Genomic DNA, 21,560 nt, shown 5'->3' with positions numbered 1-21,560 from the left:
GGTTATCTCATGTCTCCCAGTAGGTCTATGTTGATTGAAAACTTTGACTATATCTTAAGGGGTAATATATTGTAATTCTTGTATGCATTAAAAATAGGACTAGGTTGATTTTCTCCAGGATTTTGTTAATTTAAATTGTCATATATATTTTGATTATTCATTTAAAAATTATTAAGTACTACTAGATTATGCATATACCATTAGAACATGCATAGTATTTTTTCAACAATACCTGCATTCCTGATGCAGGAAAGGACAACTGCTATCAGTTCACATTTCATGTTACACCAAAGTTGTTTATTCAGATATCTAAAAAGCACCCCACTGCCCAGCAGGAACTGGAATTTCATGTAGAACTGTCTGGGACATTCTTCTAGATGATTACATAGATAACATGCCAAGGAATGCAGCACTGCTAATAGAGTATTAGGAAAGTAGTCATTACCATAAATGACTGTATTTTTAAGAGTGACTTTTTCTAACAGGTTTATCTAAAGGGTTATTATGTAACACAAACAGCCCACAGCTGCTGCATTTTTATGAGGTAAAGCCTACTCTCAGTGACACTGTCCAAACTCATTGACCTCAGTTAGCCCGTTCAAGTGGGTCCAAGAACAGATGACCTTTTGGCCAGCATTCACCTCCTCTTCTGTTGTCTCATGAAGCTGCACAAACAGTTTAAGGTTTCTTTCATGTTTGAAATACAGTTTAATTTTCGTTTAAAATTAGAATAGAATAATTCTTGTTGGAAGGTCCCTTTGGCAATCATCAAGTCCAAACTTAACCAAAAGTTAAAGTAGGCTTTTAAGGGCATTGTCCAAATGCTTCTCAAACTGACAGGCTTGTGGCATTCACCCACTCTCAAGGAAGCCTGTCCAGAAGGATTCTGTAAGAAATAGCATTGAAAGCCTTACTAAAATCCAGAAAATCTTTACTGTCTTTCCTTCATCCAATAAGCAGCTGATATTACAGCAGAAAGGCATCAGATTAATTAGACAGGTCTTTTCCTTTAACTGTGCCTGATGATTTCATTGTTTCATTGCTCTCTAAATACCTTTCAAGGGCATCCAATATGATCTTCTTCATAATTTTCCAAGTACTGAGGTCAGAGTAACAGTTTTGTCATTTCCTGGATCTTCATTCTTGTAAATTGGGATAATGTAGGCTAACTTTCAGCTTCCAGTCAGGAATGAACTTCCCAGACTCCCAAGGCCTGTGATAGATGAGTTCAGCACGTGAACAGACCTGTAAACTGAACGATTTAGTACTATCTGGTTTTTGGAGGAGAAATCTGGTCTTAGTAAGGAAAGACCATGATTATTTGTAATCCTGCAAGATTTAAATTTTCATGACCATAGTAGAGGGATATTTGGAATTGTTCCTTAAAATTGGTTTGATCAAAGAGTCTAAAATTATGTACAATAAATTTAGTGATTTTAAACTTAGACCGACTGTAGGCTTTTCTAACTCTGAGTATACCATCTTTGCTGATACCCTGTGCTACATGGTTTTGATGAAGGTAAAAGAGCACTCACAGTTAACACCTTGGAAAATAATTTATTCACTGTTAGCTTTTATTTTGAAACAAGGGCTGTGTTTTGAAGTTTTACTTGATTGTCCCTAAAATATTGCCCAATAATAATAATTATAATAATAATAATACTTTGTTATTATAAAGTATAAAGTACTTTATAATAATAAAGTATTATTTAGTAATCTAAATAATAATAGATTTATTATTTTCAATAATACACTTAATATAACATGTTGGCAATTCTGACTCTTAAAAAGCAAGCAGATATGATCTACCTTGTTACTTGTTCCTTAGGAGAGGAAGGGAGGAAATAACAGTTTGTCCATGAAGTAAATTTGGCTAAAATACTCACTATAGGATGCTCTGCTTGGCACTTACTCCTGAAAGCCTCCTGGTGATGTAACGTGACCTTTTCCTACAAAACTGTGTACACCTCCAAAACACAGTATTTGTTTATATCTGTAGAAAAGATGCATGTTTTCCTGGGATAGACTATCTTGCTACATAAGAGTTTACTAAGACAGTAATTCTAACCAATGTACTTCTTAAATTACATATAGGTATGGAGAAGTAAGGCAAGGAAAGCAGCAAGAGGAGAAAGGGTGTAGACAGGTTTGCTTAATTTCATGCCAGCTGAGTCCCCACAGCATATTCAGAGTGATGAACAGAAAGGCTAACAGGAGACATTAATACATAAAGAGATTGTGTTTTGATCAGAAACAGATGTGCTGAAATGAGATTTGAAAGGGCTGCTAGCATCAACATCTTGTGTAAGATATACTGACATCAATCAGTATATGTTGGAATTGTTCCTGATTAAAAACTGCATGGACTTTGCAGGATCACTTTCCGGAGAACACCTAATACTGCAAACAATGGTAGTGTTAGAGAGCCACTTCTAGTCTTCTTTGTTATGAAAATGGTAAATGTCATTGTAAATGCAAAAACTATAAGGAAATTTCTTTATTCATTTAGACCAACAGAACAATTTTTGATGGAGGTCTTTATTTCACTTACAGGAAACTTAAGGTATGTATTTAAACCATTTAAAAACAGATATATTTTACCTGTGTATTATTGTTGTTCATATTGTGAACTTTGCAAATTTTATAAAGTTATGTTCTCTGAAAGGAAGCATAAATATAAAGTTTTCTGTAATAGAGACTTCTGTCTTCCTACTTTTGTTTTTGTTTTGTTGTGTTACCCCTATGGAATCCTTTAACTTCCAGGAGAGTTGCAACTAGATTGACATCTATGAGCAACTTATTCTGTGAATTCTTAAAAGTATTCACAGAAATTCCATTTGACTAGCAGCTGGGATGTATCCACGGATTCTCTGCTACCCCTGGTGTTTTGGGAATCAAGTTATCAAGAAGTCATGGCGTCACCAGTGATCTCAGTGGAGCACAGAACATTCCCTAGCAGCAGAAATATCTGATAGTGTGGCACTGCTGGTATGTTTAAGTATCCAGTAAGTTCTCTGAGGTAAGAGCCACATGATGCAGTGAAATTGCTCTTGAACCCTGTGACCACCCCCGTGACAATGAGGAGCACAGCAGGTGTGCCTGCAGCACACTAGAAATTCAGTTCCTTTCTGTCTGCAAGACACAAACTGGAGGCTGTGGCTGTTTGTGTCATTGTTCTGTTTGTGACACAAGATTACTGTCAGAAAGATATTTGAAAAGAGAACACATTATTTTCACACTGTGTTTCATGTGTGATCTTTTCTGTATGAGTTTCCCCATCTGAAGATACTGTGATGTTAGCAGAACGGATGTTCTACCTTGTCACAATTATAAAACAAACATACCACCACAGCGGTGCCTATTCTAATGATCACTTTCCTGTCTTCTGTCCTTCTTTCTCCCTTTCTTTTTCCAAATAAGTTTTGCCTCAAGCCTGTGGATTTTTTTTTTATTGGCTACCTGAAAGGACATCAACAAACAAAACTTCAGACACATCAGTTCCATTGGTTGCCATTTGCCGTGGGTGTAATTAAATAACTGAAATTACTCATGCTCAATAAATGCCATTGGGTTTGTGTATGTTTAAACTTTTCCAGACTCTGTTTCAAAATCTCTGTAAAGGAGGAAGGAAAAAAACCCTTAAAATACAGCTTAGTCTATAGACACTTACCTAAAGTGGAAGGAATTAATCCTTCAGATTAATACAATAATTATTGCATTAATTGTAATTATTATAACTATTAGTTATTAATTAATTATTAATTATTTATTAAAATTATAGTGATTAGTTGTATAAAATACAATACATATGCTCGCAGATTACAGGGCTACAAATTGAGAGCAAACACTAACTGCTGGTTTTTAGAATTTATCATTTTATTCCAGAGGGACACAGAACCCTTTCTACACTAGTTTCAGACAGTGCAGAGTGGTGAAGAGGTGATGTGGGAAAACAGAAAATTCTAGGCCCATGCTTTCTTGTAGCAGAATGTAAGGTAAGAAGGCAGCATATCGTATGTGTGGATAAACCTTTTAGGACCAGGACATTGCTCCTGTTACTGTTCAGTCATTCTGTTAGGAAGATGGGAGAATGGAAAATGAGACCAGGTTCTTTTGCTCCTGGATTCTCTTTCAGGTTTCACTGTGAGCTTAGTGTAAAACTGGGTAACGTAAAGATTAATTAAAAGAGAGAAGGAGCATATCAATGCTGTTCACTCTGTCTTCAGCACTGCAACAATAAACAGAATAAAGATTAAAACAGAGGGGTTTTACAAGACACTGGGAGTTTTTTGGCAATTTGGATCCATACTTAGAGATGTAAGTCTTGTGAGTTTGTTTTCCTGTTTTTAATAATACAGCTAAATAAACCAAGATTATCAAAGAAGAAAGCTGTCTAAAACAATGGACAAAGGTGTGAGGGGGAGCACAGAACTGAAAACCATTCTGGGGTAGTAGAGGACAAAGGAATCAACACAGACAATCAGTGTGAAACTCTTGGTGTGCATATTGAAAGTATTATGCAAGAGAAAGAATGTAAAATGTCAATTAATATGCAAATTGTTAAAGCATCTGAAAAGTTAAAAAACTTGTTGACAGGAACCCTAACAATGAATCAATGATTGGGAAACATGCCTGATTCTGTAAAGCTTAAAAAGTACAATCCATACAAGTATTAAATAAAAATGAGAAGTGGCATGTTACAAGTGTTAAGTATGTCCAAAAGGAGAAAATACCAGCCTGGCAGCAGCTCTGTAAAGTACCTGAAAATGATGTAACAAAAAACAGTGGCTTGGAGCTTAAGCCAATGTTAATTTTAAACAAAAAGAGTGATATTATCTGTAACAGCAGCATTGATTAACTGGGCAACAAAATTCTGCAACAAATGGTAAATTTTTAATCCTCAACAGTTTCTCAAAAACAAGCTCCATCTTTACCCAGAGCTCTGGTATGTGGAGTTACAAGCATCTAAGAGGTGTGGAATGTCAGGCTATGTGATTTTAGGGTTGCTTCTGGCCTTAAATTCTAACAATCTCCTTTATTTCAATGAGGTAGTGGGCACAAACTCCGTAAACATGAGAATGAGGTGGAGAAGACGAGTAATGAGAAAAAAGCTACGAACAGCTACACATAACCAAGTTCAGAACTTATTACGTACAAGCATCAACTTCTGCCAAAATGGTGATAAAGCACATTTTGTCTTTGACCTTGTACTGCTCCTTCTACGCTGTCTAAAGCCAGAGGTGAAGAACACCCTGTATTCTGAGGAGCCTGTTAGTGCTGTGCTAGTCAGCTGGAGACCTATTTATTCAGTAAGAAAAATGCCTGTGCCTCATTAAACTGTTCCTTGTATGTTGCAGTTGAAATGGTTTTGCTCTTTGTCATGCTACCATTGCATTCTGTGTCCTCTCCTGTTTTGTAAAATGGAGCAGAATTAATAGAATCATGGAAAGTTAAGAGGTTGGAAGGGACCTTAAAAGGTCACCTAGTCCCAACCTGCTCTGCCTTTGGCAGGGCTGTCTCCTACCAGACCAGGTTACTCAAAGCCCCATCCAGCCTGGCTTTGAACACAGCCAGGGTTGAGACATCATCAACTTCTCTGGGTAACCTGTTCCAGCGCCTCATCACCCTCATAGTAAAAAGTTTCTTCCTAATACCTAACCTCTGCTATGACCAGAAGTTGTCAGTCACATGAGGAGTTCTGCTTATACTTTGAAATATTTGTGTGCATCTTGCTGGGTTAATCATTGCATATGAAGTTACTTCTTATAAGATTGCATCAAATAGTGATAACCTACATATTTAAAAGACAATAAATCTAGGGAAGAATTTCCAGTCTCTGTTTAGATGGTATATTGTGAGAGAAGTGGTTGCACAATGCACAGCCAGCTGCAATAAACATCATCACAGGCTTCTATCCTGTTTCTGGATATTGGCTAGTATTATAATCCAGTCTTGAGTGTTAGTCATTGGAGCCAAGGCAATTAGTGGCTGCTGCTTCATAACTCTTACATGGTCCTTTACCTCACACACTAAAGGTACTTGCCTTGAGAGTTACAATTTAGGGTTCTGGGCACAATTCTGTGCAACGGAGCCCATCCTATATTTTATGGGAGAGTGCACTGACTACAGCAAGACACATGTATGAAATAACTGTTAGGATAAAGAGAAAGCTAATTTTAGATAAGATTTCTAACTTCTGATACATAATATTTGATGATCTTCCCTTTACTAGCAATGCTATTTTTATCTGTGCTGTGGCTGGGATTGGGGTTCCATAACTGTAGAGCACAAACCAAAAGAAGGCTCCAGTGCCAAAGACCTTTGGTGTCTTTTGTGCAAGAGCCCATAGATCCTGCATTGAGCTGGTCACTAGTCACTCTCTTCTGATAGAAATTCTGTGTAAATATATGTGTAACAGCACTGGTGTAAGCAAAAAACTAAGGACAGACCAATATTAATTTGTGTTGCTGTACAATTTCCCAGTCAGCTTATTTTTTCAGTATTTTAAAATCCTTCAAATGGTCTTCACGTTTGCAAAGGTAAAACCTCATCTTTTCCTTCCTGTGTTTCAAGGTATATGTGCTGGCTTTCTGCGTGCTTATCTTATTCAGGGGTTTTTTTTAAGCAAAGGACTAAATGCTATGGCCCTGAGTGCAACAGATCAAAAATTAGGAAGACAATAGAACAAGAAAGTGTGAAGAAACTCCCAGTTCGAAAGATTTTATGTAGGAATGTTTGTGGAAGGTTGGGTGCCTGGGATTTATTCAGCTTTTTGAGTAGGTTTTTCACCTGTAGTGATGCCTGTGTTGCCTTGGTTGCATTTAAAGCTTGCTCAGGTAAATAAGCTGGAAGACACAGTTGTGACATCAGTTTAAAATCCCCAAGTAGGATAGCATTTTCAACTACTCAGAGAGAACAGCTATATTTGTTCTCAGCTTAATGTTTCCGCTGTTTGGAAGTGCAGCACACACAGAGCAGAGACATGGAAGTCTTAGTACTCTGCAGCCTGTATTCATAGCCATGATGCATTTTGAAATTTTTTTGGTTTGTATCCCCACTGAGAAGCAGAATGCTGTGAGTGGTCAGGTTCCTGGCATTGGTTTAAATACTTCTGTGATGTGTAAGAAAGAGGGGTCAATCATCAACTCCCTTAAAAAAATTGCTGAACCCATTCATCCCCAGCCTTTGGCATGTTGAACAGGTCTACACTCTTTCACTAAGGAAATACAAAAGCCTGCAATCACCTGGATCACAGCTGATTGCAAATAAGTATATATTCAGAATCTATAATAAGGAAAGCAGAATTCTGGCACAAATTAGTGAAACTAATCTCTGAGGGATTGGCCTAGATGGGTTTCCTTTTGTGTGGAATCCAACTTAACTCTGTCAGAAACATAACTCTGATTAAGAAAATGTCAGCCCTCTTAAGGGGGTCTCAGACTCCTGATTTGAGAAGAGTGGCTTTAATTTCAGAATTGCTGGCATTTTTCCAACTGTCATTATTCAGAATAAATTGCCACACAATTATTAAAGAAATAATAAAACATCAAAGCTTTATATTTGCTAACATGGAGCCATCTTGGGTTAAGAAAATAAAAAACAGTTTATGTTTTGCCATTATGGCTTCTGAACCAGAACTGCTTCAAAGGAAAATGTCATTTCAGCAGGTATGTAGACGCAGATATCAGAACTTTTCTATGTCCAAGTAGAGATTAAATAAACTTCTGTTTGACTGAGCATTTTCAGCAATGAGTATCTTCACATTCAGGTGATCTGATTTTCAGAAAAGCTAAACTCCTATGAATTTTGATGGAGTGCTTAGCCATAGAGCAATAGATACCACCCATATAGAAAACTTTTTGCTATTTACATGGGCTGCATGTCTGCTAACCTCACTCGCTGTATTGTGAGTCAGTGGAGACAAATTATGCAGCAGCTGATGCTTATCATGACCAGAGTGAATCACCTCTATCATTCCCTTCTGCTGCTGCCTGGAAAGTTCTATTGTTGCTTCTTCTAAGTGGAATCTTGAGAACAAGCCCAAATCATTTGTTCATTTATGTAGGTGATTTTTTTTTAGTTAGAAAAGAATGTAATATGTTTTATTCAAAGATGACAGGATTTTTGTGGGGAGAGAGGAACTTCACTGAAAACTCTTTTCAAGGGATCTTCAGTGTCTCAGAATGCAAACCATTATGTACAGCAAGATATTCTTTTCTTCTAAAATATCTTTTGGGCAAATCTTGTTCTGTAACTACCAGCCCTCCTCCTGTGCAAATAGCTTCACTCTGAGCAGCATGCAGGAGTTTGTACTGAGGGGCTCAGGAGCCAGAAATGTGGCACAGCTAAAAAAAAAAATGTAATTAAATCAAGCAGACAAAGAATGCTACCTTTAAAAAAATTTAAAAAATCAATTATTTATATTACAAGAGCTCTGTTAGCTGATATAGCATTTTCAAATGAACCAAGTGAGACTCATTGTCTGAGCCAGGTTGCAGTCAAGCCTGGGAATGAGAACCAGGTGTATAGTTTTATGGACAAAAGCCCGGACATTTAGAGGTAGCAGCTGCATTCCAAGGTTGTAAATCTGGCCTCATAAAGCCTGTGCACTTTTTATATATGGGGTCTGACATACCCCCAGGTGTCAATGGTTTAGCCAAAGCACAGAGTTTAGGGGGGGGTTATGTTGATGTTTGTAGCCACTGGAACTAAAACCTAGTTCAAATGGCATGTGTTTAATTGGAGTTGGCAAATACATGCCTTCTCCAAACAGAGATAAGCTGAGCAAGTCTTTATATGTCAGGTTCAGACAGATTAATTTCCTCAAGCCCTCCCTGTCCTCCACTCAAATCTCTGCTGCTGCCTTGTGTTCATTTATTCTCACTGCAGCAGAATGGCTACATCCTCACCGTGGCCTGCCTGTGGTCCTAGAGTGACCAGCAAAATGAGAGTTTCAAGTTTAAATAAACATTTGAGGTAGGCCTTTTTGTGCTGAGTCAAGCAAACTCTCAGCTCAGCAAATCTTTTTTTAGTGTTAGAAAAATCAAATAAACTGTTGTTCCTGTCTCAGATCAAATTCATTACATTTGCTTTCAAAAACATAAATCACCATCAGATCTGCTGCCAATTCAATGCTGGGCTTTTCTCGAGGAGAGGAGAGGAGAGGAGAGGAGAGGAGAGGAGAGGAGAGGAGAGGAGAGGAGAGGAGAGGAGAGGAGAGGAGAGGAGAGGAGAGGCGCTCTTCAAATTAAAGCACTGCAAAACGAAACTGGTCAATATATGTATCCTGCTGTTCTCCTTGAAAAATCCATGTTGCTCAGCTCTGTGTCCTAGAAAAAAATTTATATGTTTATCTTTTGCAGGCCACTAACACACCTGTGAGAACTGTTGTTACCTAAATTAGCCAGCCAAGCCAATCCAACTGGATATCACAAGACAGCTACCAAAGGGAGCAGATGCTCTTATTTTATTCAAATAAAAGCAAGTGAAGTTCTGTCCTTGGTTAAATTCTGTGACACTATTACAGTATTTAGACAAACATAAATGGAACGACAGCCTCAAAATCTGGAAGGGCTATCTGATAGTCAAACTGAAATCATCATTAGTGACCCACCATCAGGCTTTAAGGATTGCTTTAAGTATCAATAATTAAACAATAAAAAGATTTCGTAATTGTATGAACTTCCAAGAAAAGTGACAGAATCTCACTGCTTGAGTCAACTTAGTATGAATAATCAGTGAGTAACACAATCAAACACGTCTGGGAAGAATAAGTCTAGTGAGGCATGAGCAGAGATTAATTCCTCTATTGAAAGGTAAGAGGGACAAAAAGGCAGGGAGCTTCTCCTTTTTCTCTTCCTCTGTTGAGTGGGACTTCATTACAGACTAGCAATAACATTTCAGAGCATGGAACTACAAGTCAAGTGGTATTTTGATACTCTTCAAAATAATTTTAATCAAAATATATTTAATGTTTCCTTACTAAAATCATCAGGCTTTAGCCATTCTGAAAATTTGACTTTAGCTACCTGGGGAAAAAAAAAATTCTGCAACAAAAGAATGTAGTTTCTTGATTCCTGAACACTTTACAAGTAGTACATCAAGACACACACTCTTCCACAGCTCTGTTACAAAAAGTTCGTGAGATCTGTACAATTATCCAGTCTTATGTGGATACACATATCCAATCATGTGATGAGCACCTACATTAAAAATCATTACAAATAGTATATTATATATTTTACAGTTTTGATTAAAGTTTTAATTAAGGGGTATTGCATTTACTGCATCTTCACAAAATTTTAATAGTAGAATTTAAAAATTCACTTTAGGCATTTTAGCATAATGAACATCCTGCTGAGAATAAAGACAGAGAACATGTCAGGCACAGATGCAAACAATTTTAAGGCAAAGGTAGAATTATACAGACAGTGATCATATCCTTAAAGATAAAGCAATAAAATGGATTAGAGTGGCTCGAATGAACACAGGGAACTAAAGAAAATAATCAGGAAAACCCAGAAGATTCAGGTAGAATTATAAGAGATTCTTCAGCACAAATACTGCTCTGTAAACCTGCAAAACAGTTCCCTCAAGCACAGAAGCCCAAACATTTGTAATCTAAAAGATCTAGACTTCGGCAACTGCAAAAAATGTGATTTTGCTGTTGAGTAGATCACAATGAAATTACATTCCAGACTTTCATGTATATTTTATTCTGAGAAAAAAATATTACTTTAAGCTTGACTTTTGTCCATATTTTAAATTTCCTGCAACTTCATGCTCGAAAATTTAATTATTCTGTAATCAGCTATCAGTTTGTTTTTTAAAAAAACTTATCTTATAAATAATTCAGACTTAATCTGATTTAATTCTTGTCTCTCTCTAGGAGTAACAACTGACAGGAAGACCTGATAAGTTTTCCTGAGGAACCTGCTAAACTGAGGGACATCTTCATTGCTGTCACCTACATTTTGGCCCTTTCCTAGGACTGAGGACATCATAGTCTGCATGGATAGAGAGAAGCTGTAAAGACTCAGAACTGCCCCTTTTCTATGAAGGGCTCAGGAACCATGCAGAAAAACATGAAGGGAACTTACAAGACTTGGTAGAAGGGTTTCTTCCATCTTTTTGTGGGAAACTAATGGAGAATCAGGACCTACTTTCCACACTGGGTTTAGGGTAAATTATGAGCCCTATATGTTCTTTCACTGTTTCATTGAGACTAACATCCAAATACATGTGCATGATACCTCTGTTTCCTTGAGCAGAAAGGCAGCAAAACAGAGATCCTGGGCTGTGATAGGAGATGTTTACCCACTGAACCATGAGGAACTATGACAACCATTTATCTTACCTATCTTTTTAATAAATCAAGTATTGCAGGGCTGGTAGAGATGAGTAGCTGACAGCACTACCTAGTGTTGTGCAAAGCCAGTGAATGCTGAACAAGGGCTGACTCTATATTCAAGTATACTCCTGTCTCTTCATCCTTTTCAGCTCTTTCTTCTTTGATTTCTGTATCACATTTTGGAGATGCAGGTCAGAGAGACACAGCTCTTTTCCTAACTTTGTTCTGCAGCCTTGTATTTCTGTGGTGTGATACCTGTTGGCAAGATCTGCTGTTACCCTAATCTTGCCCTTTCAGCATGTTTGTCAGTAACTGCAGGCTTGACTTCTCAATTTATTAAGCACAGCCCACCTCATTAAAAGCAGGCAGAAGGGTTTTCATTCTCTCCTTTATGAAAAGCATGATGCTGCATGTTGTTAGTACATTTTCGTATGGTATCATGTTATTTTACTTAAGTTAATAAAGAGATGAAGAAGAAGCTTCTTTTTTTATTTTGATGATTTTTTTTTTTTCCATTTTGGCAGATTAGGCTGGCTGGGTCTTTACAGGCAGAACCCCTGTGGCTCTCAGTATCAGAGATAATTACAATGGGCATGCAGCCAACCTTTATTTTACTTAAAAATTATTTATTTCTCTTAACAATGACATCTTTATTTTCAAACTTTCCAGAGGGGTCATTATGTATTGTATTGAGCTGAAGCTCCCATGCTGGGATGGAGCAAGATGAAAGGTTTGAATCTTTAATTAGGATTCCTTTTTATCTGAATTTCCTGGTTAGAGCAGGAGGATGAGAATCAAAGAGATGGTTTTGTGTTCTATCTGTGTATTTCCATCTGTCAGAAAGAAAGGATTTGGTTACTGAATATTGTACTATGGCAAGAATCAATGATCCAGTCTACCTGAGACTGGTTGATGAATGTGAAATGGGAAGAGAAATCCAGAAATAATGTCAGGAATATGTGCAATTTCTGCATGGATCTCAGATGTCTCGTGCTGGAAAATGCTGAGGCCTGGCCATGTAAGATTGGAAGGTAATTTGACACCTTGTACAAAGTCTAGTCAAGTACAGTAAATGTGCAATAACCCTGGAATGCTGAATTACCACCTGGGTCAGAATTATATTTCCTTTGTGATATCTTCATCAGCTCCCTAGTCATGTAAAATCTGAATTATAGATCTTCTGGTTATGCAAAACGTCTGACCAATAAAAGGTGGATCATTTATATGTGTGTCTTGAGAGTTCTCAAAGTGTCCGCTACCTTGAGAACAAAAACCTCTAACCAAGTCTGGTTTGCTGATGCAGCAAAACTCCTTTCCTGTAACAAATGTATTTATTTTAAGACTGTGAATGGGCAATTTTTATTGTTCCAGGCTTTGAGAATCTCCCATGCTCCAGGCCTTGGAGGATAATGAGGTATTCAGAAACTACTTGCTTGTAAAATCTGTGGTACTTGTGAGACAGGTAATGCCCCTTCTTGTACTAGCCTAGGCTGCAATATTTTTTTAGAAGGAAACTACTGGAGCCTGTGTGTTTGGACAATGAGTACCAGACTGTAGCTGTAGAAAACACATTTGCCAGTGTGAAGGGGAAATGGCTGAACAGTGAGGACTCAGGAATGGGATGGTTAATTTATTAAAATGTCTCTAGATGCAGTGGGAGAAGCCCCTCATGTGACTCCCTTGCAGGACAGCGTGGGTGTTACTCAGCTGTGATGGACACAGCCCCAGAGCTTGGCAATGGAACAATGACATTTGAGCTGAAAGCAGGTATTAATACATGAAAGGACAGCATCAGGACATCCAAATGATCAAAAATGGTCCAGTAATGATCCAGAACCATGTTAGAGATTCACTCAGGATCCCCAAGAGCTAGTGAAAATTACCTACTCAAGGGTGTTCTATTACATTTACCTATGACTCAGTTTCTTGATCCCTCTGAATAATTTGCTTTCATTCCAAGAGATGAACTGTGTACCTACATGGCCTAAAACACCCATGTTCCTAAACTCTGTATTTATGATGACCTAAAAAGCCCATAAGTCAATTTGGTCCTTGGAATGTATCCCATTCTCAGCCTTTTTTCTCCATTTCTTTTTCCTATATGATTTGTCTGGATTGATAATTGAGAAAGATCATGTTGTGATCACCTCTGCAGACACGTTTCAGTGCTGACAGAAACAGTGTGGATCCAGATGATGCTTTTCCTATCTGGAGCTCATTCTCACAAATGTTGCTACACAGACCTGCCAGAGAAAAGCAATGTAAATAGTCATGGGGAGGAGCCTCCTCCTTGAATAAACATAATTCATGAGAGGAGAATGCATCTGAAGGTCTTGTAAGATCATGTAGCCCTCAGGAGCCGTAGTATTTATTTGTGGTTTTGCCCAAATTTCAGGGTGAACACTATGTTTTACCCTGTGAATTTTTGGAGGGCTATGTCACTTTCTTAAATGCTTTCATAGCAACTCTGCATTGTGAGAGAATTGCATCCACCTATTTCAGAAGCCTAAAAAAAGGTAGGGAATAGTGATTTATGTGTGAAACCTAGTTATGGTCAATTTCCTATTTATGAACAAGGATCTTCATTTTTCTGTGCCTTAGCTTCTCCATCTGTAAAAGATTATTAATTATTTCAGAGCCATAAACAAAGGCTACTTCACCAAAATCTGGTGAAGTAACATTTCCAAGGGCTTGAGATACTCACACAGAAGTGATCAGAGAGTACAAAAATATGACTGGGAACAGAAGTGGAATAAACAAAGTGCTAAAACACTTTAATGAGAAATGCTGAAAGTGAATTTGTTCGCTCTGAGTGGCAATTCATTTCACAGATCTAATATCTGCCTTTGGGTCCAAACAAATTGAATACTGCATGGCTGAGAGAACAGATCAGATCTTATGGTCCTTCTCATAGGACAAACCTCAGATTGTCTTCTACAAAGTCACGCCTAACATGAAAATGAGATGAGTCTTGAACTGACAATTTCCTGAGACTTGAAAGAAATCTTATGCTTCATCTCCCGTGTTCCATGGATATTCATCACTCATTGTCATGGAAATCTTTGAAAATCCTGTAGTTTCCTATTATCTCTCAGTTTTTCGCTAATAAAATACCTGTGTCTGTGCAGTGGATTTCTAGTTGTTGAAGTGTTTCTGGCACCTTTGATACAGTGTGAGAGACAACAAGGAAATTGTGTGCTGCAGGAGAGAGTGCTCTTCTCTGTGCTGTGGTGAAAGAAACCATCAGTTTGGTGAAGGTGATAATGGAAAAGGGAGATGATGTCAGGAAACCTCGGGCCACTAATAAATTTTCAGTCACTGACTCTCATCTACTTAGGTATTCATCTGTGGGTTAAACTGCTGTGTTTTCTTTATTTCTGACATGGGGTGTCTCTGCAACTGTCCACTGTTTCTTCCTCTTTCTATCAACCTGTCTAATCAGTAGCATGTCTGTGTCTCTTCCATAAATCCTAACTTCAGAATCGTCAAGGAAGACAAATCTTTTCAGAGAACTTTTCTGCAGAAGTTTGATCTTAAAAAGGAAAGCAGTTTTTTGTCCCTGTACCCATATGGAACTGTGACCCGTGGGGAAATGCCTGCCTGAGCCTGCAGGCAGCCTGATGCAGTGAAAAGAAACAGAAAATTTTAATCCTGTAAGATAATGGTACTGACAAGAGCTGTTAATAACCTCACTGTCACCCATTACAACACTAATACAACTAATCTGAAATTTCATACCATGCTTTCTCTCTCATACCGTGCCCAAAAACATTGGCTCTTCATATGCAACTATGAAAGCATTCTGCAACCTCAACTGTGAATACAAATATGCAATATGAAGTCCTGATGTCTGTGGAAAGTGATTCTAAACCAAAGTCAGCACAAAAAAATCATTGAAAGAACCCAAAAGGGCAGATTGTGCGAATGCATCTACATTGTTAATAATGTTTTCTTTTTGAATGGAACTGTTGTTCTGTGGGTCCAGATATATTATAAGGTAACATTTGGCATCAGACATGGCTTCATGGTTTGCCCCTTCAATTAATAGAGATGGCTTTGTGACAGTGATATTATTAATTTAAAATTTAGATGTCTGAACATATGTATACATGAAATATTCATATAATCTATAATCTACCCTTCTGAAATTGAAAAGTATTGCTTCAGAGTGCACAAGACTTGTGATTTTCTTTCCAAAGCTGTCTTTCCAATTTCTTTCTCATGTGGATGCATTTCCTTCTTCCATTCTCTCCTATAGTCTTCGTGTCATGTCACATCACAGCACGCCACATCATCTCATCCCACCTAATCATACACTTCAAAAAAGCATACAACAGTCACAGACAGCATATTCAAAAATGCCTCAAAAATACACCAACAAAAAAGGGGTTGAAATTTGATAAGCAAAAGTGTGGGCTGAGTATCAGGAAATATTTGTGATAGTATGGAACTGGGGATATGAAGCGTTAGGCACTGAGTAGACAAATCCCTGCTCACTTCAAATTAGAGTAGATAAAGTAAAGAATTATTATTAATATGCTAACACTCAGTAAGTCTCTCTCTTGACAGAAAACATCTGTCTATGATAAAAAAAAAGTCTCTGAAATGCTGGAACGCCTCTGCTGGCAGGATTTGGCAAGGCAGAGATGGAAGATCAGCATAGTACCTTGTTGCAGGAGAGAATAATCTTTTCATTATACTGTTAATCTGAATTACCCTTGAAGAGCAGAAAATCTCTGCAGGACAGGTGGAAAAGAATGCAAATCCAAAACAATTTTTTTTTATTTCCATATTTCATTTCTGTTTTCATTTCTCCAAATTCTGTAGCTTGCTTGTTGTATTGCTTATTCCTATAATGCTGTTTTTTTTTCCTAAGATACTACTGGGCTAAATTGTCATTTGATAAAAACTGGAATAATGCAATAAATTCCAGTATTTTATTTATGTTAGTCAATCAGCTGGCTACTGTATTTAGTAATTGTCAATGAGTGTAAGGAAATAAGAAGAGAAATTTACTATTACTTTTATACTGACAGTTGGATTCATTTTTAAGCCGAGCATCTATATGGTGTATGTATGTATATACCTGTGGTGTGTACAGAAACGTGTACTTTGTTCTTATATATGACTGTACTTTGCCTATATTACATTTTTGCTTCCATTTCTTTCCTGGGAACATCAAAATCTTCTCCTACTGAAACAAATATCATAGATCTTTCCATTCCATTGAGTTTTCAATATTCTCCTTTAAAACTGGTCTATTGTCTAAATTCCAATTGAGAAAGCATAAAAATTTACAGAAGAAAGTTACTTATCTCTCCATGTAGATACTTAATAAAAGCAACTTTTCAGAGAGTTAAGACATTTTTCAAATCAAATCTGCTACAGATGGTGGTCTAATCTTACTCTTGATTACTTCACTGTAAATATAGTGACATTTCATTGAACTAAAGGCATTTTAAGTGAACTACTTCTGTGAGGAAAAAAAAATATCTTTGTAAATAGAGCCATTATGAGGCTGATGAACTCCTTTACATCCTACTCACACTATAAAATAAGATTGAAGTGGGACGTAAGGCTTGCTCTGTGCATGATGAACTTCTCTTACATGATGAATTCTAAGTAAGTTCATCCACTAAGGTTCTGTATTGCCCTGCTAATAGACACCATGAGTAAGAGCTAAGATTATAAACAGGAGTTATGATTAATACAAACAATTCCTTTCCCCTTTTGTTTGCCCTTTCTAATGTTTGCAAATAATTATTTTCTTTGTTATGCTTCCACTTGTATTTCACTACATGAATAGTTCTTTCTCTCCATCCCCCAAAATCAAGGAGACATTTCTCTTTTAACTACTTCACTAAAATGAAATGCTGAAAAAAACCCACCCTGTTATAAATTATGCCTCTGGCTGTATGGCTTTGCAGAAAAAGTCTGGGGATACTGAAGTACCACAAGTTGAACATGAGCCAGCAATGTGTCCTTGACCCCAAGAAAGCTACTCCTGGGCTGCATTAGTCAAAATGCTGCCAGCAGATTGAGAGAGGTGATCCTTCCCCTCTGCTCAGCTCTGGTGGGGACCACCTGTATCCAGATCTGGGCTTGCAAGTTAAGAGAGACATGTAGCTGCCACACAGAGTCCAACAAAAGGCCACTAAGACAATTTAGGCAGTGGAGTTTCTTTCCTATGAGGTGAGACAGGGAGACCTGGGACTGTCCAACACGTACAGAAGTCTGAAGGGAATGTCTGAAGAAGGCAGATCTGGACAGGCTCTTTCTGTGGTGTCCAGTGACAGAAAAAAACCCAATCAGCATGAACTAAAACACAGCATGTTCCCTCTGAACATCAGGAAATGTATGTTTCTGGAGGGTGATAAAGTACAGGAGCAGGTTGCCTAGAGATTTTGTAAAATCTAGATTTGCTGCATTTTCAGTCATTCTGAAATCCAAAGCAATTGCTAAATCCAAAGCAATTTCTTACTTTAAAATTCTTCACAGGTTTGCTTGTTTGTGTCTTATGTATTTGCACAGTCTGTAAGTTCTTACTCTCTTTTCCTTCTTCTCTGAAGAACATAAATCTTTCATTTGCTCTGTCTTTACTCTCTGCTATGACTTGATTCTTGTCAAAATAATTTTCTCTCTCTTTCATGCATCCCCCCCCTCCCCCCAGATTCTTTTACTGTTTTTGCCTTCAGCAAATAATTCTGGAATGTTGTTGTGGGAATTTCAAATGAAGTGGTGGTGTGTAAATGGAGGCATTTGTTCACACAGAGTCCTCCCTCTGGATCATTTGAATGGTACTTTTCAACCTCATGGTGAAAAATATTCAGTCTTAGGCACTGGTATGCTACAAACTTGAAGAAAATAAAATTAGTTCTCCAGTTTAGATTAGTTTGGATTAGGGATAAATCTATACTTCTTTTTTACCTATGCCACCATCTAAACAGATGATTAAACACGACATAGGAGATTCAAGAATAGATCCTTGACCTGACTTGGTATGCCAAAAAATGAAAAAGCAGAGGAGATTGACAGATCAGTTTGAAAAGAGGACTGTAAGGGGTGCATGTTATTTTTATATGTATGATCAGCTTAAAAGATGCAGTAATTCACTTGGTACATTCCCATGTGAATGGGATCACAGATCCCAAGTGATGTATGGACAACCATTGAGTTGCTATGATGAAAAACACACATCACAGCCCTGTGCAATCCAACAGCACAGCCAGTTTTTTAACAAATGACAGGATAATTTTACAGCATGGCCATCCAGATCCACTAAAAGATTTGAAGACCTAAATGACTGAGCCTGTGATCCATAGCTGCTCCAGCTAATCTATTTCAGTTTCAGAGAGGATGTAGTTAAAGAATTTCTTGACTGAGTTATTTTAGACCCTAGGATACTGCTGCTATGCTTACCCATCAGATCACACATATGTGACTTAGAGTTTATCTCATCTAGCTTTGCCCTGGCTGTAACTTGTAAGGGACCTATAGGTATTTCTCTAAGCAGGCATGGAAAAAATGGAAATGTTTGACAGGATACAAACCAGCAGTCATGAACCAGCATCTGGCAGGTGGTAAAGCCTACCTTTGATAGGGCCATTAGGGATTCAGAAGTTCTGGATAATTTTCATTTTTAGACATCTTGTATTTGTAAATTCATGGTTGTAATTAAAAAATGCTATAGCAATATGGCCCAGAATTTGTAACTCCTCTGCCCTTCGAGTTTCACCAAATTGAAGTCACAGGTTCATTCCTTATTGCATTTAAGAAGGGTTTACAACCCAGGAAGAGCTAGATGCTGGATTCTTCTGACGAGGTGCTGAACAAGCAAGGGAAAACTGTGTCTAGGGAGAAGTGACAGACACTGATACATTTTCCTTAATTTAGGTGGTTCTTGTGAATATTTACTTTGAGATTTGGATAGCAAAGTTCTCATAAAATTGATCTTATGTAGTCCAGACTCGACTTATGGATCATTTTGTGGTCTGTTAGATTGAAAATACTAATTAAAAACTGCTTAGCACTGTGAAATGCCAATATGAAGATCCATTTTTTGAAAACTCTCCTCTAAGAGTAGTGCTTGACAGCTGGGAAAAAAAAAAAAAAGAGTGCACTTTCTATCTACATAGAATGGGTTTCCTAAAAAAACATTTACGTCAGATGGATCAGAGTGTCCTGATTGAGTCAAAGAACTCAATTGTGAAAGGCTTACTGTGATCTGTGGGTGAATAAGCAGCAGTCAGTGTGAGAGGCTGGTTTCCTGTCCATGGAGAGTATTAGTGAGACTAGTTCTGTCTGTTCTTCACATACTCTTCTTAGAAAAGAAGGCAGAAAATGTGATGAAGAAGAGAACCATAACAAGGATGGGAGAACCAGACAGGATGTGTGACAAGCAGACATGTAAATATTTCCTTTTTTTAGAATATAAAGAAGCAAATATGTGACCCAATGATGGTGGAAAATGCAGAAGTATCAGATTACAAACAGCTCTTTATCCAAATTGGGTAGTATACAAAAAATGCCAGGCAAACTGCAAGTAGAAATTATCACAGCCATAGGAAAAAACAGTTCAAGGTATCTTGTAGATTCATTATTCCTGAGTTAACCAAGATTAGAAGCCTTTCTAGCAAAAAAATTCTTCAGTCAAACTTAACAATGGGTCAAGAGGTGAACTGTACTGTCCTAGAGGGTAAAGATCAATGTTCCCTCTTCTACCTTAATAGTAGAGACAGTAAGGCACATTGTAATTACTATCTTTTCTAACAGAGCAACATGAATAGAGCCATTTTAAAATAGCTTATTTCAGATAGTGCCTTGCCATCATATCTGTCCAACTAGCTGACTTCTCTGAATAAATCTGATTTTCTTATTTTTAATCTCTAATTCACTTGCAGAGCTAGTATGGTTCAAAGAGGGCAAAGTGTCTGATCTCAGCAACAGAATTGTTTATAAACGATCAATCTCTTCCAGCTGTCCAAATGCATAGGAAGTAGTAGGTTTGGCTAAAAGTGTCCAAAATGTGATGAGAGTTGCATAGATGTAGCTCAAATTCCAATTGTAGCCAGCACCCTGTGTAGTTTCTAGTGTCACTGTAAACTAGAAAAAATCCTTACTTAGCATGGTCTGAATTTAAGGAATTAGTTTTCAGAAGCAAACAACTTTATCACTGTCAGCTAAGCACACTTGGTCTTGTATAAGAGACATAAATAACAGGCCAAACTATTAACTATTTGAGACTGATGTCAACCCATTGCACTCATACTTGTGACTTGGCTCTTGCAGCAGTTGAGTAAAAGACTATATTACTGGTGGCCTCTCTTTGTTTGAGGAACAGAGGTCATGGAAAAGCCAGAAGGAAATGGTTTCATCAATCTGCATGTTTCAACTGAGAATATTTCAGGAAGAAATTTTATCATCACCTGGGAATGGGAAATGAAATAACCAAACTCCAAGGCTTTTTGAGGGCAGTTCTGTACTTCAGCACACTGGGACACTTCAGTTCTGTATTTCAGCACACCAGGGGGAGCGATTCCCCTTTGAACAGATCCCAGTCACAGCTCTGCATGGTCTAGAAGGCACAGTGGCCTTTCATGAGCTCAGCGCAGCCCTTTCAGCAACACTGAAGTGGAACAGCTTTAAACAAAAGAGCACGATGACCTTGAATGCCACAATAAAATGTAAATTCTCAGAGAGATGCCATTTTTTCAATATAGACTTGAAGCCTGAAGGATTAGACTAGCTTTCAGGTAAGAGCAATGAGGTTTGCCCTTCCATACTATCTTTTAATGACATCCAAAGATTTGAATTTATGTGTGACCTGCAATCCTCTGGATGCCTGGTATTCATAAACAGTTGCTAACACACAACACATGAGATCAGCTGATTGCATTGCCTCTCTAGCATTACCTGGTTTCAGGAAGAGAATTTATCACTTTTGTCCTGAACCCAAATCTACTGTCTAGCTGCATCTCTAGGTGTAGAAGACATGAACTTCATGTAGAAGACATGAATTCTTCATGATGAAGAATTGTATAGCCAGCTGGTGAGAAAATGTGCCAAAAGCAGGATGGATTCAAGCCGATTACCTTCACTTGGAATAGCCCTCAGGTAGACTTGTTGACTGGAATTGTGACCAAGGAAAATCCAGTGGTAGGGACAGATCTACTCTTGTTTGCTTAGTAAAGCCGAGTTCCTTGGTGCTGTG

The sequence above is a fragment of the Zosterops lateralis genome, assembly GCF_965231275.1.
Source record: "Zosterops lateralis genome assembly, chromosome: 2".
Classification (NCBI taxonomy): domain Eukaryota; kingdom Metazoa; phylum Chordata; class Aves; order Passeriformes; family Zosteropidae; genus Zosterops; species Zosterops lateralis.
Note: the sequence above shows the minus strand (reverse complement) of the source record.